Here is an 18699-nt window from a genome sequence, read left to right on the forward strand (position 1 = left end):
GTAATTTGAATTTCTACTGCAATTCTGCAGTGTGCATAGTGCAGCAGAATCCACTGAAAACAATAGGAGGCTGCGGGACCAGAATTTCAGAGCAGAATTTCTAGTATGCATGGGTCCTTACAGGTTTGTCGCAAACATTTAGGAAGTTCATAATGAGGAATCTCCGACCTCTGGAGATTGTGGGGGACATTTATCAATGTTTGCTTATGTGTTCCTTTTTTTTAGTTATTTTTTTTCTTACAATTTTTTTTGCTTATGTGTGACTTATTTATCAACTGCTTTCAGTCTGTTGATAAATTTCTTTCATGTAAGCAATTTTTCTTTTTTTGCTTTGTAGTAGCTTTTTCTGCTCCATGTCTGAGCTGGAATAAATTTAGTAGGTTTTTTCATGCCATTTGACTATTTTGCGACTTTCGCACTTGATAAATCTCTGACCACTGCAAGTCACAAATCACTTTTTGCTTTGGTAAGCAAGATTTTTATTTTTTGCTTAGGACACTGCACAATCAAAAGTCGCAGAAAAAAGAAAGTAGTCGCAAGTGCGACTTTTTTGTGACAATTTTAAGCAAAAAAAAAAAAACTACTAAATGCTTTGATAAATGTCCCCCTGTGAGAGTAACCTGCACCTAATAAAGCAAAATTCCAGTGGCAGAATGTCCACTGCCATGATTCTGTGGGGTGCACTGTGCAGCGGGATCCCATTGATAGAAATAGGATTCTACTGTACTGGAATTTCAGAACGTAATTTGTAAGCACAATTATGTTTGGAAATTCCGTAGTGTGAATCTAGCCTTATGTCTATCTGTAAACATTTTTTTTTTTCAGGTGTTTATTTGTTTTCTATATTGGGGCTTATTGTTTCAAATTTTCTTGGTGTTTTCGTCTGCTTTCTTTTGATAACTTTCCCATTTTGTTAATACATGCCCTAAGTTTTACCCACAGCTAACTGGAAACAACTAATATCTTTTACAACACTTCATGTCAGATTTCCATCTTGAAGGAGTTTTATAATCCAGTCTATTGTTTTAAGTGACATCTCTCGTTGTTTTCTTTGAATAAGCCAAGGCCAACAGGTCAGTAAGGTCTGGAAGTACTTTTCCTTTTAACTGCATACACATTTGCTCCTTTAGACTTGTGTCAATATTTGTTTAAGAAATGCAAATTACAAGGCGATTCCATAGCTTTTACTTCAATTTGTTTCTCAACATTTATTGAATCATCTTACTTTCTTTTTTTTAATTTGATCTATAAAAAAAAAAAAAAAAAAAATGCCAGTAATTTAATTAAAGAATCTCATTTGTTCCTGGTATGTTTCTTGCAGCCATAAGGTTTTTCCCAGGAGTTGTAAGACTAGGTTCACACTGTCTAAAAAATTCTGGCAGGAGAATCCGAGTGAGCCCGGACTGTGTTCATATTGCTGTCTCCATAGACGACAAGGTTTTCAGAGCTGATTCCACCTAAAGAATGACTGAGATTGATCTTTAGGAGACGGATATTCCGCCACTGAAATTCCGTAGTGTGGACTGTACAGCGGAATCCCATCAACAGCACTGGGATTTTGCTGCACCTGAATTTTTTAGCCAAATTTCAAAACGGAATTCCATTTGGAAATTTCATAGTGGGTACCTAGCCTAAGAAGAAAATACAACACTTTTCCTCGAGGTGTAGGCTAGGATTAACAAGCACTGAGAGTAGTAGTAGAAACAAGGAGTTTATTTTCCCATCATGCAACACGTTTCGCAGAGGCAATGCCTGATGAAGCAGATCTCTGCAAAATGTGTTGCATGATTGGAAAAAAAACTCCTAGTTTCTACTACTACTACTCTCAGTGCTTGTTAACCCTAGCCTTTTCCTGGAGAAAAAGTGTTGTGGTTACCTATATTAAATCGGGACTGGGACAAGCTGCAGAGTGTTGGTTCCGCCAATTTCTTTATGCTCTTTCCAATGTTGTACTTGGTACCGTACAACCACCGTTGGTAAGTGCACCTGACATCTCGGTTGATTTTCCATTGTTTGCCAAAAATAATACACCACAGAGCGCTTTTTGTATTTTGTAAGGAAAAATTTGGTTTGGAGTTAATGCAGTGAAAGATGCCTGTCCCTCTCCATGCACAGACACGACACGTTGCCAATAAAAAAAAAAATTCTGATATATCTGTGCCTCATAGGCACAAATTGTAATGTGCATGCACCCTTCTGTATGAAGAGTTATACTTTCTGCTTAGATTTATCCACCAATAAAGCTAAAACTAAAGGCAGAAAGACCAGCAAACCAGCAGTAACTGAAGGTGGCTGCAGTAAAGGACTGGAAAAGCTGCTCAAATGATTGTATCCAGGCATTAAATATATTCCCTACATATCCTTTGTCCAGTTACTTTTGAGTCTGTGAAACTGCAGGAACTGTGTACAGTGGTCCCTCAAGTTACAATAATAACTGGTTCCAGGATCCCTTTGTATGTTGAAACCATTGTATGTTGAGACCATGACTCTATGGAAACCTGGTAATTGGCTCTGAAGCCCCAAAATGTCATCCAAAAATAGGAAAAGTGAGGATTAAAGAAAAATAAGTAGATAATGAATACAGATAAAACAAGTCCTTACATATAAAAGTAAGAAAGATCTGCTGGAAATCATTGTCTATGTATTGGACAGTGTGGGGAAAGGCTTCCATTGATCAGCACGGCTGGCTGTGGATACTATATGCGCGCTTATTACACCATGGAGCGCTTTATTTCTTATTTCTTTTAGCTATGTATTGGACAGGACCTTCTTCAGGGCCCTTTGCACACAATATCCTAAAAAAGTAAAATGGAGCCGCCCTTACTTGGTGTCAAAAGGAGCAGCTATCCCTGGCACAGGTAAAGTGTAGTACAGAACATATAATACCTCCTTGTACTGTACCAGACAGGAATTCAGTGCATACGCTTCAGTAATACAGGGGTTATACCAGTGAATGCCCATTATAATTGGTCAGTTCTTCCAGCCATTGACATGTTTCACAGATCTGGACTGTCTGTAGCATTGTATGCGGAGTCTGGTTTCAAGTTACAATGGCCCAGAAAAGACCATTGTATTTTGATACTATTGTTGGGGCCATTGTAAGTTGAGGGATCACTGTAGTTAGGTTTTAATTCCTAAAGTGTTTGTAAAGCTCTGAAAATACCTACACTTTGATCCCATATTGATGGCTTTGCTTCACATCCACTGTGGTGGTGCAACATGGGCAAAACTATGAAAATTGTGTCCCTGTCCAAATTCTGTACCAAGGAATTACAGCAGTACACTGCTAGTGCTAAGATATATGTGTAATATAACACTTTTTTCATTGCAATACTGCTATAGAGAAAAAAACTGGTTCTTAGTTTACCATTTGACCGAATAGTGTGTACCATCTCACCACGATAAGGTTACCTCAATTGGGATGGACCATACACTATAGATATATTCCCTACTTAAAAACACCTAGTGGAATGGGTGAAGTGCCTGAACCAAGATGAAGTCAGCCAATGGTCAGCACATCCTACACAACTAGTATATACAGGGTGGGCCATTTATATGGATACACCTTAACCCCTTAACGATGCATATTTACGTCCTGCGCCGGCTCCCACGATATGAAGCGGGGTCGCGCCGCGATCCCGCATCATACCGCGTCGGTCCCGGAGCTCATCAACGGCCGGGACCCTTGGCTAATACCACACATCAATGATGTGCTAGCATTTCTCCTGCGGTGTTGCTATCAGTGTATGAAGATTGGGAGAAGAGGGTTGCATTGACAATCCAACACAATGGGCAGCACATTGAACACATTTTATAAGTGGTCAGAAACTTGTAAATAACTCATGAAAGAATAAAGTTACGTTAAAACCAAGCACATCATTGTTTTTCTTGTGAAAATCCCAATAAGTTTGATGTGTCACATGACCCTCTTCCTATTGAAAAAACAAAAGTTGTATTTAAAATGGCCGCCATGGTCACCACCCATCTAGAAAAGTTTTCCCCCCTCACATATACTAATGTGCCACACACAGGAAGTTAATATCACCAACCATTCCCATTTTATTAAGGTGTATCCATATAAATGGCCCACCCTGTATATATCAAGTACACAGGTGCAAATTCTGGACCCTAACTGTATGATGTGTTATATGATTACATAAGAGTGTAGCATAGAAATAGTAAGAGAATAAGGCACAAATAAGTACATGTAATTGTAACAAAACCAGAATGAACAAAAAGTACTTAACAAAAAGAGACATAGATGAATAACATTGCCATGGAGTCACCAAATAATGTGGTCATGCAATAATCCCATTTTATTGTCACACTGTGACCAAATAATACTGCCATATAGTGACTGAATAATACCAACATGCAATGTAAGGCAAGCCATAGCCTATAATTTACCAAACAGTGGCAATATTGTACAATACTGTAGTGAATGAAAAATGCCATCATGCAGTGGGAAACAGACAGGGCCAACATTCTCAGAGCCTACTGTTTGTGGGGGTAGGGAGCAGTGTCTTTGGGGGAATCACTCATTGATGGGGATTTATTATTGTAAAGCCCACAATTTTCTAGGATTGTGATTCTGGCGCATTGCCTGTGGGCCACAATTGTGTCTCCCATGTGCCAGAAAATCAGACTGAAACCTACAGACCCTACAATTTACATGAAGATTTGATTTGAAAAAAGGGGCATGTCCTCCATTAGGTTTACAAAACCATTAGATTAATCTTTGTGAACCTACAGAAAGTGTCAGTTAAGAATCCACATAGGATTCCTTGTTGGAAAGTATTGCATAACGTAGGAAAATTTACTTTTATATTTTCCATTTTTATTAAATTAGATTTATTTATTAATACATTTTTTTTTAACTATCTACCTAACCATATATAAACTTTTTGTTGAAATCAAACTGGGGCTCATGTGTATATATATATATTTTTTTTTTTTGGGAGGGAAGAGAGATTTTAAAATTATGCCCAGAAATTCCAGGGTAGCAGCTTTCCATTGTTTTCAACAGGATTCTGCTGCAGCAATCACACTGTAGAGTTTCTGTGGATTTCCAACGCCGTTGAAATAATGCACATGTTAATTTTTTCGGCAGAATGCAACAGAACAGAATACATTGTGATCTATAGGGACCTGTATTGTCTGCACAGTCCTAGCACAGACTAATTAGGTTGTCAACGGCCACCCTTGTAATCTCAAATATTCCTTAGTGTGAATGTACACTAAGGCTGGATTCGCACTAGGGAATATTTTTCAGGTGGAGATTCCGATGGCGGCCATCGTCGACTGAATTAGTCGGTGCTAGTACTGTGCGGACAGTGCCGATACCCGTAGATGGCAATTTATTTTGTGCAGTATTCCTCCAAAAGCAGGGGCATTGCTATGTCTCCAAAAGACCGGGGCTAAAACCCACAGCCCCAGCCATGCCCCTAACCACACCATCAGCCACGCCCCTAGCCAGCAGCAAAAAAAAAAAAAAAAAAAAAATAGTACCCGTAGATGCCAATGTATTCTGTGCAGTATTCCTCCAAAAGCAGGGGCATTGTTAGGTCTCCAAAAGACCCGGGGCTAAAGCCTACAGCCCCAGCCATGCCCCTAACCAGATCCTCAGTCACGCCCCTAGACATCTTAACCCCTATCCAAAGCATAGGGGATAAGATGTCTGATCGCGGGGGTCCGGCCGCTGGGTTTAGGCAGCAGTGGACATCACGTCTCCCCACGCCCCCTTGTAACAAACAGGATGTTTAGAATGCCAGGTGCTGCATATAGATGGGGGAAGTGGGTCACAGCAGCTGGTCCCCCGTGATCAGACATCTTATCCCCTATCCACAGTAAAAAAAAAAAAAGTATATATAATATACAGTGGTCCCTGAACATACGATGGTAATCCGTTCCAAATTAACCATTGTTTGTTGAAACCATCGTATGTTGAGAGATCCGTGCAATGGAAAGAATAGGAAATTATACTCACCTATTCCCGCCGCTCCGGACCATCACCGCTGTGCTGGATGTCGCCCTCCATCGCTGTCACCGCGTCCCCGACGCTCCGGACGTCTCTGCTTCCCCGGGATCCTCGCTCTCCGCCGCCATCCCGTCACTACGCACGCCGCTCCTATTGGATGACAGGACGGCGTGCGCGGTGACATGATGACGTCGAAGGAGAGTGCCGGCGATGCAGAGGATCCCGAAGAGGACTCTCCGGAGCTCCGAGGACAGGTGAGTGATCGTCACCGCAGCACACGGGGCACCGTAAACAGCTATCCGGCGGCAGCTGAAGCAGTCTGCACTGCCAGATAGCCGTTTATGCGATGGCCCCGACATACAAAAGCATCGTATGTTGATACTGCCTCCAACATGCGATGGCCTCTGAGAGGCCATCGCTTGTTGAAATTATCGTATGTCGGGGCCATAGTAGGTTGGGGGGGGTCACAAATTTATACGTTAACAATTCTCATCTTCTAACCCCTATAACTTTTTTATTTTTCCACGTACGGGCTGGTATGAGGACTCATTTTTTGCGTCAAGTTCTGAAGTTTTTTTTTGTATTTTTGTATTGATCGGACTTTTTGATCGCTTTTTATAAATTTTTTCATGATATAAAAAGTGACCAAAATACGCTATTTTGGACTTTTTGGGGGGATTTTTTTTGCGCGTACGCCATTGATCATGCGATTTAATTAACTATATATTTTTATAGTGAAAAGAATAAATGAAATAATAAGCGCTAGTGGTGCAATACTCTGCAGTTTTATTGAATGTGCAATATTCTGCAGTTATCTGTATATAGAAATAATATTAAAGGGTCGGTAAGTGCTTGATAGTTGATAAAGTGCGCTGTGCTGAAAATAAATAAATAGATAAATAAATATTCAGTTGTCAGTGCTAATAATGTATAGTGCAATCATCTGCAATGGTAAGGTGCAATTGTCTGCAGTTACCGGTCTATAATAGTGGGTATAGAGATATCGGTGAACTGCAAATGCTGAATACTGGATAAGGTGCACTGTGCTGTAATTAGAAAAGAGTATAATTTAATACGTGCAACGTTCTGCTGAGAGTATATATGAATATCTCCGGCTGGTTGCACTGTTGAGTGGACAAAGTACGTTCTCTTCAGATGGAGAAATATGGTTATATCTGAGAGTTTGAGCAGAAAGAAAAGTCAATTGGATTAGTATATCCTAGGGAGCGATGTTCTGCATGCGAAACTGCAAGGTACCTGTAAATCCTTTTCGCGTTATTTCCGAAACGTATGCTGGTGTGTCGGGGGTCCCCAGTCCAACAATAGTATGAAAGTGTAGATTATGGGATTCGAACGAGAGACAGCCAGGTGGCGTCTCGATCGTTCCGATATCCTCCGGTGTCCAGGTAGTTCGCGGGTACTGTGAGTGACGTCACTGGCCAGATAAGTAAAGCCAGAACCAAGTTACAATAGCCTTAGATCTGACTTGCAGACTGCTCCTCAGTTACCTCCAGTGTGGACTAGGCACACATACAATGGGAGGGGGAGGCAGGCCAATGGGACAATAAACTATGGAACGTACACTGTAAGGAACTGTATGCGTATTACCCTGTAGGGAAATGTAAGTATGTCACACTGTAGGTAATCATACGTATGTCACACTATATGGTACCGTATGTATCGTATGTATGTCACACTGCAAGGAACTGTATGCATAGTACCCTGTAGGGAACAGTATGTATGGAACTCTAGGTAACTGTATGTATTGTATGTGACACTGTAGGGAGCCATATGTATGTCCCACTATAGGGAACCGTTAACGTTGAAGCATTGTATATCTCTTGAAGTAACGTAAACACCGTATAACATAAGCGATCTGCCTCTAACAGGGGCGTATGTGATGTACAAAACCAAAGAAAACCACGACAAGAGGCTTGTGGATTGACAATACAATCTGCCCCAAACAAGAACATTTGTACTGCACAAAGGAATGACAACAATATGAAGGCTCGAAGATTGTCGGGCAGCCTCTCTCTCACGGGAGCGTGTGATGTTCAAAAGGCATGTAAGTGAGGACTTAAAGCTTACCTGGAATGGTGAGATCAAACTGGCTGTAACAAGGCATGTGTAAAGACCAGAAAGGAAACAATAAAGATGAGGCTATCCTGATTAACAACAGCAATCAGCCTCCAATCACACCGAACATTAAGAGCTAACAAGTAAAACAACCTAGTGTACATGACGTAAGCATAACATGACAGAGCTGAACCAAAAAAATGGGACAATAACTATGAAACATACACTGTAAGGAACTGTATGCGTATTACTCTGTAGGGAAATTTATGTATGTCACACTGTATGGAACCGTACTCATGTCACACTGTAAGAAACTGTATGCATAGTACCATGTAGGGAACGGTATGCATGTCACACTATGGAACCGTACGTATGTCACACTGTGAGAAACTGTATGCACAGTACACTGTAGGGAACGGTATGCATGTCACACTGTATGGAACCGTACGTATGTCACACTGTGAGAAACTGTATGCATAGTACCCTGTAGGGAACGGTATGTATGTCACACTGTAGGGAACCATATGCATAGTACCCTGTAGGGAACAGTATGTATATGATACTGTAGGGAACCGTTAACGTTGACGTTGAAGCATGGTATATCACTTAAGTAACTTAAGCACCGTAAAACATCTCCGGAAACATCAAGGCACTGTATATGAGCTTATAGTGACGTAGGCCCTGAACAACAGTAATGTTCAACATAACAGCTAATTAACCACTAATACACAGTATATATAAGTCACAGTAACAAATACAAATTAACAGCAGTAGTAACATAGGCCCATATGTCAGCTAAAATAATGTTAAATGCCCAGTATATCTGCTACAGTAACCTGAGCCCCAAGTAACATTATTGTACCATATATCAGTTATTAACACTACCACATGCAAATTATCAGCTACAGTAACATAAGCACCTGGTTGGACTTGATGGACATATGTCTTTTTTCAACCATACTAACTATGTTACTATGTAACTTTGTATGACCACTATAGGGACAAACTGCACCACATCACAGCTGTGGAATGTAACACAGTATCGGTTATATTAACACAAAGCCCAGTATATCAACTATACCAAAACTAGCACAGTACAGTACATGGTATCAACGCCTGGTACTAAATATCGATATAATAATGTGAATCACGGTATCAGCTCAGGTAACGCATGCCATGGGAACTAATGTAGCATAAATGTCATAGTCACGTATGCACCATGTGACAGCTCTCAAAAGGTATACATAATTTTATGCGTAATGTGCCTGCTATAGGAATATTTGCGTAGTGTGAACGTTAGGGGGGAAAATTACTCATGTTCAATGAGAAACATAAGAGCAACATGACGGCGCTGAACATGAAAAAAACATGACCACAAGCCATGAAAACAATACTGTAAGAAACATATGTGGGTCATATTGTAGGAAGATGTACATGTTAAACCGCTAGGGAAGCATATGCACGTACACCGAGTAGGAACCTGAGTAATGCTGTGTTGAACACAAGCATGGTATATTGTGTGAGACATAAGCATGGAACACTATGTGGAAGGTAAGCATGGTATACTGTGTGAGACATAAGAATGGGACACTATGTGGAAGGTAAGCGTGGTATACTGTGTGAGACATAAGAATGGAACACTATGTGGAAGGTAAGCGTGGTATACTGTGTGAGACATAAGCATGGAATTCTATGTGGAAGGTAAGCATGGTATACTGTGGGACATAAGCATGGAGCACTATGTGGAAGATAAGCGTGGTATACTGTGTGAGACATAAGCACGGAATTCTATGTGGAAGGTAAGTGTAGTATACTGTATAGAGCATAAGCATGGAACACTATGTAGAAGGTAAGCATGGTATACTGTGGGACATAGCATGGAACACTATGTGGAAGGTAAGTGTGGTATACTGTGTGGGACATAAGCACGGAACACTATGTGGAAGATAAGCATGGTATACTGTAGAGCATAAGCATGGAACACTATGTGGAAGATAAGCGTGGTATACTGTGTGAGACATAAGCATGGAACACTATGTGGAAGGTAAGCATGGTATACTGAGTGGACATAAGCATGGAACACTATGTGGAAGATAAGCATGGTATACTGTATAGAGCATAAGCATGGAACACTATGTGGAAGATAAGCATGGTATACTGTGTGGACATAAGCACAGAACACTATGTGGAAGGTAAGTGTGGTATACTGAATGGACATAAGCACGGAACACTATGTGGAAGGTAAGCGTGGTATGCTATGTGGACATAAGCACGGAACACTATGTGGAAGGTAAGTGTGGTATACTGTGTGGGAACATATGGCAGTACGCGGTTTTGCTCGTTAACTGCTATTGCAACGGAGTGGAAACACAATTATGGTGCAGTTGAGTAGAATGTAGCCATGACCCAGGAAGCTAAGTGATGTCAGTACCTGGATGAAATTAATGTGTTATCCTGTATGAACCGTATATGTGATAAATGCAGGGAAACATAGGTGTGTATGGTAACATTACACAGAACGCTGTAAGGAAACATGTGTGGCACATTCTGAAAAAAAATGTTGAATACCATGTGGTAATATCAGCAAGGATATCCTATCATACCTGACCTTCAACATGAACAACGTGTACAGGAGCAGTACCACAGCAGACACATTCCTGTACACATGTAACGGTACCACAGAAGAGATATTCCTGTATATAGGGACAGCTTATGTAAATTACATAACCGGATAACCTGAACAGCACAACAAGAAATGTTTATCAATCACCTTCCTGAAGAACGTTACCCCTGGCAACCTTGCACGGCCCCCATGGATGCCCCTTAGTAAATTGCAAGGCGGCGCTCAGCAACTTCTCCTCACACACCGCTCTGCAATGTTCATATGATAGCTTGTGCGCCCGTAACTAGTATGTAGTGTACACAAAGCAGGACTTGTGCACAGATGCCGCTCTGCAACACTCAAATGCCGCATGTATGCCAGTAACCATGGCACTGAGTAAACAAAGCGGGCTTGTGCACAAGTAATACCTAGCTAGCCGCCCACCGCATGGCTGCCTGGGCTGCCGAGCCCCCGAAGTGAACGTCCATACCTGCTGTAGTGACAAACGTAACCATGGTGCAGGCAAGCTGCGCTCTTACCTGACCCTGTACCTGATGGAGGGGAATGCAGGAACCGGAAGTGACCACTGGCCTAGACAGGAAACCGATCAGAATGACGCCTTGCATGCTGCCGACAGCACCTGTGTTGATGAGGTGGGTATATAAGGACCAGACTCCTCCCACAAATTAGGTTAACTGTTTCAGCTAACCTCCACTTGTACATTCATTATATTGTCTTTGGTGGTAAAGTACAGGCAACCTCCAATAATCATTGTGTCTGTGTGTACAGCATAAAACCAGAGAGCAAAGGGTTACAGAGCAGGGCTGCCAGGCTCCTGATAGCCATGAGTCAGCAGAGTGAGGAAGGGGGAGGAGTCATCAGAGTGCAAGCAAGAAAGGGACATGCCCCCTCCTTTTGGGAAGATGGAAAAGACATTGAGCAGCTGTAATATTCTATTTTTTAGGGAAATATTGGCAATAGAGACATAAAAAAACATATGTACATGATCAGGATTAGGTACGGAGTAACATTTAAAAAATAACTGTTTTGTTTTTTTGTGAAATCTGACAGGTACGCTTAAAAATTCCATGTCCACATACTGGTCTAGGAAAAATGCACTGCTCTCAGGAAAGTAAGCACAACAGGGCACAATGTACCATTTATCCTACTCGCCCTACTGTCTTGTGGCATCAAGAGTTTTTTTTTCCTGTTGTTTCAGGGAGGATTTGTTTCACGTGAAAAGATTATGACCACTTTGGAGAGTCCAGTGTGTTTTTCACTCTTATTGTCTCTTCCAGCAGAATTTGTTTTTGCAGCACACCTAAGGTGCCATATGTTCTCCTCTCCAGAAGGGCATCAATGTTGCAGAGGGTTGCTTTTCTGAGAATTTGTGCTGTGTTTCATCTTATTATTATATTATTTTACAGTTTTCAAGTGTTATCTTAAGCAAACTGCCCTTCTCTAAATTAAACAACACCATGTGTTGACAGCAGCAAGTAAGCAAGTGCCTGATTGCAAAACCTGCCCATAGCTGGCAGATGAAACACAGGATACAGTTCAGCTGGATACCATATGTTTTCAATAAAATAAGACAAATAGGACAGGGAGATATGGATTGCAGTAAACCTGTTATAAAGTAGTATAAAATAATCCAATGTAAACTGTGCAGGGCCCCTTCTTGAAGGGGCCATTTAATGCCAGTACTATAGTAAAGCCGAATGGACAGGTGTGTGTATAAACAAAACCGTTTTCTGCCTTATACATTTTATCAGGTTTGTGGTAATTTTGTGCTTACTATGCTAACTATGAGTAAATACAAGTGTCCAATCATTGTGGAGTTATCTGAGAGTAGTGTGAAGGTGATTTAACAATAAACTTGCCTTGTCTAGGAGCAGGTGATACCTGCCCTAAGCCTGGTGATTAATGCTGTCCAGAGCACTCCACTTTGCAATCTCTTGTAATTATTTATTAAACAAAATCTATTTATTATTATTTTAGCAAACAGTGGTACCAGGTGGGGCTTTCTTTTCCTCTTTAGCTTTTGTTTGAAGGACGATTGAAGTGGGCAGTCCGGGCTTTGGAAACTCTCTCACCAGATTTTTAAGTCCATCCTATCGTACAAGGGAAAAAAACTGCAGAGCCTTGTCTATTCATCAATTCATATAAAACAATGCACATATAGTAAGAAAATAGAAAAAAAGTTTCTGTTGAAGATGTAGAGAAATAAAAGCTATTATATTCAACTGTACTTTTTTCCCTACTTGAACCTGTAGCTTCTAAGCAGATGCCTTTTTTGGAAAGGTAGATATTTGCCCTCTCATTCCTGTGCTATTGCAAGAGCATTGGGGCCATTGGATTTGCTTCAGACATATCACATTACCTGCTGTAATAGAATAAACTATGACATTCTTGGATCCTGGAAAAGAACTAACCTATGGAGCTGTTTCAGCACCATTGTTATCTGTATGAAATTCCTCTGAAACTACAACTAAATCAAAACTCTCAAACTGGTTTACTTGTTGGATGATGAAGCCCCATTTGGATGATGAAGCCCCATAGTAAACATTTGACTTTTAACCATTATAGTTAATTGTATTTCCCTATTCTTCTTCCACAATATAAAAATAAACAATGTGATCCTTATATTAGTCACTACTGTTTCAATGCAATGTTTGGTCAGCCTCTGAGGAGTGACAAGTGTAGATTTGCGTGCCCTCTAGGGTGCAGCATTACTAAAGGTTGTTAAGGAGTTAACTGAAGAAGAGAAAGTTCCCTCGTAAGGCATTTTAGACCTGAATCAGGGTGGCAAGAATTATAAGGAGCAAGCAAAAGAAATATCGATGATAGCAATTTGCTACCTGGTTAACAAATTCGGCTACAAAGGCTGCAGTTTTGGATATTTTATATAGCACCTTGGCATTATAAAAAATAATTTCTTCTGAATATGAAAGATAGACTGGATATGACTAGATAGTCATGCCTTCTAGGATTGACCTTAAAGGAGGTCATCTGGCAGGAGGGGGGGTGGTTTCAAAACCATGCTTATTGTGTAGTATATAAAAAAAACAATAAACCTTTACTTACTTCCAGTGGTCCTGTAATGCCTGAGGTGTCCTGCTCGTATCCCCCGATGCGATCGTCTTTCTGAGCTGCAGCATGATATGTCGCCCAGGAAGCACCCAGGCCTAATGTGTCATGCAGCAATGTCCTGGCTTAGCCAGTGATTCGCCAGTGAGTGGCAGTAAGACACACTAGGCCTCTGTTCTTCTTGGGCCTGACGCTGCAGCTCAGAAAGACGATCGCATCAGAAGACCGGAGGCACTGTGGGAGCGCCATAGGTGAGTAAAGGTTTAATTTTGATATCCCACACAATGGGCATAGGTTTGACCCCCCCACCCACCGGAAAACCACTTTAACCCCTTAATGACAATGAACATAAATGTACATCATCGTGACGTGGTACTTAGCGCACCATTAGGTACATTTACGCGCCGCCATGATCGCGAGCACCAGAGCGGTGCTCGTGTCAGACATCCGCGATCGCGTGAATGTCTGCCATTAACCCCTCAGATGCCATGATCAATACAGATCACGGCATCTGCAGCAGTGGGGTACTTTGAATCGATGATCGGATCGCCCGCAGTGCTGCCGCGGGGATCCGATCATCCAGCATAGCGGCCGGAGATCACCTCACCTGGCTCCGGCTGTCTCCCGGGGTCTTCTGCTCTGGTCTGAGATCGAGCAGACCAGAGCAGATGACGACCGATACTACTGAGCAGTGCCATGTCCTATACATAGCACTGAACAGTATTAGCAATCAACTGATAAAAAGTGTAAAAAAAGAATGAAAAAAAAAATGTAAAATAAAAAAGTAAAAAAAAATTAAAAATCCCCTCCCCCAATAAAAAAAGTAAAATGTCAGTTTTTCCCATTTTACCCCCAAAAAAGCGTAAAAAATAATTAATACACATATTTGGTATTGTCGTGTGTGTAAAAGTCTGAACTATTGAAATATATTGTTAATTATCCCATACGATGAACGGCGTAAACGTAAAAAAATAAAAGAAGTCCAAAATTGCTGCTTTTTTGTCACATTTTATTCCCAAAAAAATTAACAAAAAATGTATAAAAAGTAAAACCTAAGCAAAAGTGGTACTGATAAAAACTTAAGATCATGGCGCATAAAATTTGCCCTCCCATCGCCCCATATACGGAAAAATTTGAAAGTGATAGGTGGTCAAAATAGGGCAATTTCAAACATACTAATTTTGTTAAAATGGTTTGAGATTTTTTTTTAAGCGGTACAATTATAGAAAAGCATATAACATGGGTATCATTTTAATCATATTGACCCACAGAATAAAGAAAACATTTCATTTTTACCGGAAAGTGTACCGTGTGAAAACAAAACCTCCCAAAATTTGCTAAATTGCGGTTTTCTTTTCAATTTTCCCACATAAATAATATTTGTTTGGTTGCGCCATACATTTTATGGTAAAATAAGTGATGTAATTACAAAGTACAATTGGTGACGCAAAAAACAAGCCCTCATATGGGTCTGTGGATGGAAATATAAGAGAATTATGATTTTTAGAAGGCGAGGAGGAAAAAACAAAAATGCAAAAATTAAATTGGTCTGGTCCTTAAGGCCAAAATGGGCCTGGTCCTTAAGTGGTTAACCTAATATGATGGATACATGAGCAGGGTAAAAATAACAGTTTGCAGCAGAATGCAGATAAGCCATACTGTCACATAGCAGATGGAACAGCGATACAAACTACTGATGAACATCCACTCACATACTACCTCTACCATTTAGAAGGGATTGGCTGTTTAATATTCTACTTACACACAGGTAAAGTTTTTATACTGTTACATACTTAATGGAGTACTACATTAGTTAGCAGCCTATTGGGCAGGAACTATTTCTATCAAAAGAACAACCCAGCATCTTCTAAGTGTACCATATAAAGGAATGACACCTAATTCTTCCCAACCTTAACAAAGTCAGACTGAAATAAGTTTAAGTAATAGGTATTGGTTGATCAACGTAGGCACTTTCTACTTAAATCAAGCCCCTACACCAAGATTAAAAATAGTCACAGAAAGTGGAATAAAAATTTCTTCACATGACTGAAAGTAAGAAACATGCTTACTTATACAAGGGCAGGTAACATCCACTATCGCACCTACTGTACTGGGGAGAATTCCTGCTTAGCATTACAACTATATGCAGATGCAATTAACAATTGCCTATCACAAGGTTACATGTAGCGCACCATGCTGGTCAACATTCTTTAAAGAAAAAGCAAGCAGCCCTTGGGGAAGAGGGGAGGTTTCTGGCAGCTGTTTTGTGACTGCTAGTACTGTATATGACAAAGTGTGTTCTTTAAATGGGCACTGTCAGATACAAAAACTTTTGATATGTTGTAAAGCATGCAAAACCAATAGGTTTAGCAATTGCTTTCATTAGAAAATGTTCAGTATTTCATACTGAAAAAGCCAATCAAACAACTGCCCCCCCTGCCTGCTTGGACACATACTAGTCCTGCTGTGTCCATGCATCATAACCATGTCATGGACACACTTCCTTGATTGACGGCTGTGAGCACAGGGCTCATAGCTGGAGGAAAAATCCTCCCCCACTGTCGGCTTGTGTCCCGCTTCTGTCAGTGAGGACAAGCTGGGAGTTGTAGTTTTACTAATGCTAGGGGAGATGTGAGAAGACAGCATACTGAGGGAGGGGGCAGAGACCTGCACAGTGAGGCCATGGCCCCTCCCTTTGAAAGGAATTCAGACTAGTGAGCTAAATTAAAAGTGTAATAAAAAAATAAATAAAGGTGCTAGACACATAAAAATTTGATGTACATGGTCAGGATTAGGTACTGAGTGATATATATAAAAAATTGTACGATCTGAAGGGTACGCGTTAAGTTTTAGCATGAATGATTAAGATGTGAGAGTAAGCACTCCAATGGATGCTAAATCAACTGAATCATTGAAAATAAAATTACACCTTCTTCTATAATAGTGAACCTCAACATATAGTAATGTGTGTGAAACTAGGTTGCTGACAAACAAGTTAAGGGTAGTTTTAAATCCTAGGTGATAACACCCGCTTTAAGTACAGGCTGTGACTAATTCTAAACTTGCAGAACAGCTGCAAGGGTTAGCATAAGAGAAAAAAGGGGCTTCACATGGGAGACCATCTTAAAAGGTGTAGTTACAACAAGAGGTGGAAGGCAGAGGTGGTGAAGAATTTTACAGATCAGTATGTGTAGAAAGGAAGGTTTTTTTTTTTTTGTACTGTGTTTGCAGTGGGACCAGGCATTTAAGCAGCTCCAAGAACAGAAAAGATGAGAGCAATGTGAATCTTATGTGTGGAGTAGTGCACAGCTAGGACGCTGGTACACCAATTGCCAATAAGGAGGCATTTGATAGTAATAAAAGTAAGGTAGGAAATGCATGATAGATCAAGTTCCTTGCAAGAGGTACAGAGTGGATTTTGTGATGATGAAGCAAAAAAAGCATTTAGGCTAAGACACTGACATTTAAATAAAGATATGGGGGGAAATTTATCAAAAACTATGCAGAGGAAGAGTGATGCAGTTGCCCATGGCAACCAATCATATTGCTTCTTTCCTTTTTAAAGAGACCTGTGAAAAACAAAAGAAGCAATCTGATTGGTTGCCATGGGCAACTGAACCACTCTTCCTCCACACAGGTTTTGATAATTTTCCCCTATAGATTATTATAATCAGGTTGAACATTGACCAGGGGTCAGCAGTTGAAGGACATAAAAGACATACATACAATTTCTCTGATGTTCCTACAGGAGTTGGTCACAGTCTCTAAAATGGGGTTTCAGTTTACCAATAAAAGGATCTTATGTCCTCCTGGGCCTTTTATGATGGTGGAGATTAATTTTCTTTTTGGAGTACTATCTGCTTGCAGGCAAGTTGATACTGATATCAAGTAGGTATCCCAGAGGGATACCAAGGGAGAATACCTTGAATATTCTTCGGACTAGGTGATGCCATGTTAATTTGGAAGTCTTGGCATAAAGCTGGACAGTGTCACAGTGGAGAGGTGAATGCTGCTATAGATTTTTGGTACTCTCAACTAGAGATGAGCGAACTTACGGTAAATTCGATTCGTCACGAACTTCTCGGCTCGGCAGTTGATGACTTATCCTGCATAAATTAGTTCAGCTTTCAGGTGCTCCCGTGGGCTGGAAAAGGTGGATATAGTCCTAGGAGAGTATTTCCTAGGACTGTATCCATCTTTTCCAGCCCACGGGAGCACCTGAAAGCTGAACTAATTTATGCAGGATAAGTCATCAACTGCCGAGCCGAGAAGTTTGTGACGAATCGAATTTACTGTAAGTTCGCTCATCTCTACTCTCAACACTTAAGTCTTACATATTCTGAGTAGTAATTTAGTGTGTATTAAGTTATGGGACCATATGTAAAGTTATTATCAAGAGAACAAATGATAATGTCTACTGGAAGCCAGACATGTTTCTCTCCTTTCCAGACACTGTTTTTGCAATTCACTAGAGATTCAGTGATCTTAATCGAGGGACGAGGTTAGAGACTACTGCATTTATTACTAATTAGGTTGTAATATAAGGTGGAGAAGGAAGAATCATGGCCTTTCACATCTAAAATGTGTAATGTTTTGATTAAAAGAGAATATACCTTTTAGATACTGTATGTATAGTGATTTCTGGGATTTACAGAACATACTTTCCACACATTTGAACACACAGTTGTCATTTCATATAGTGACATAGATCATCTTCATAAGATGTCATGTTAAGTTTTGATTATTGTTCATGAACAAATTAGATAAAGAGTTGAGACTTTATAAACTGTGCATTATAGGCAGAAGTAGTCTATAAATTACTTGTAAAGATATAACTGTATTTTATACATATATTATTATATATAATGGACATCTGCTTATGTGGATTGTATTCCCCTCAATATTACTGCTGGCTTATATTCTTTGCAAAATTAGTAGAACACATCCTAGTCTTACT

Source organism: Hyla sarda, chromosome 7 (genome assembly GCF_029499605.1).
Source record: "Hyla sarda isolate aHylSar1 chromosome 7, aHylSar1.hap1, whole genome shotgun sequence".
In the NCBI taxonomy this organism is placed as follows: Eukaryota; Metazoa; Chordata; class Amphibia; order Anura; family Hylidae; genus Hyla; species Hyla sarda.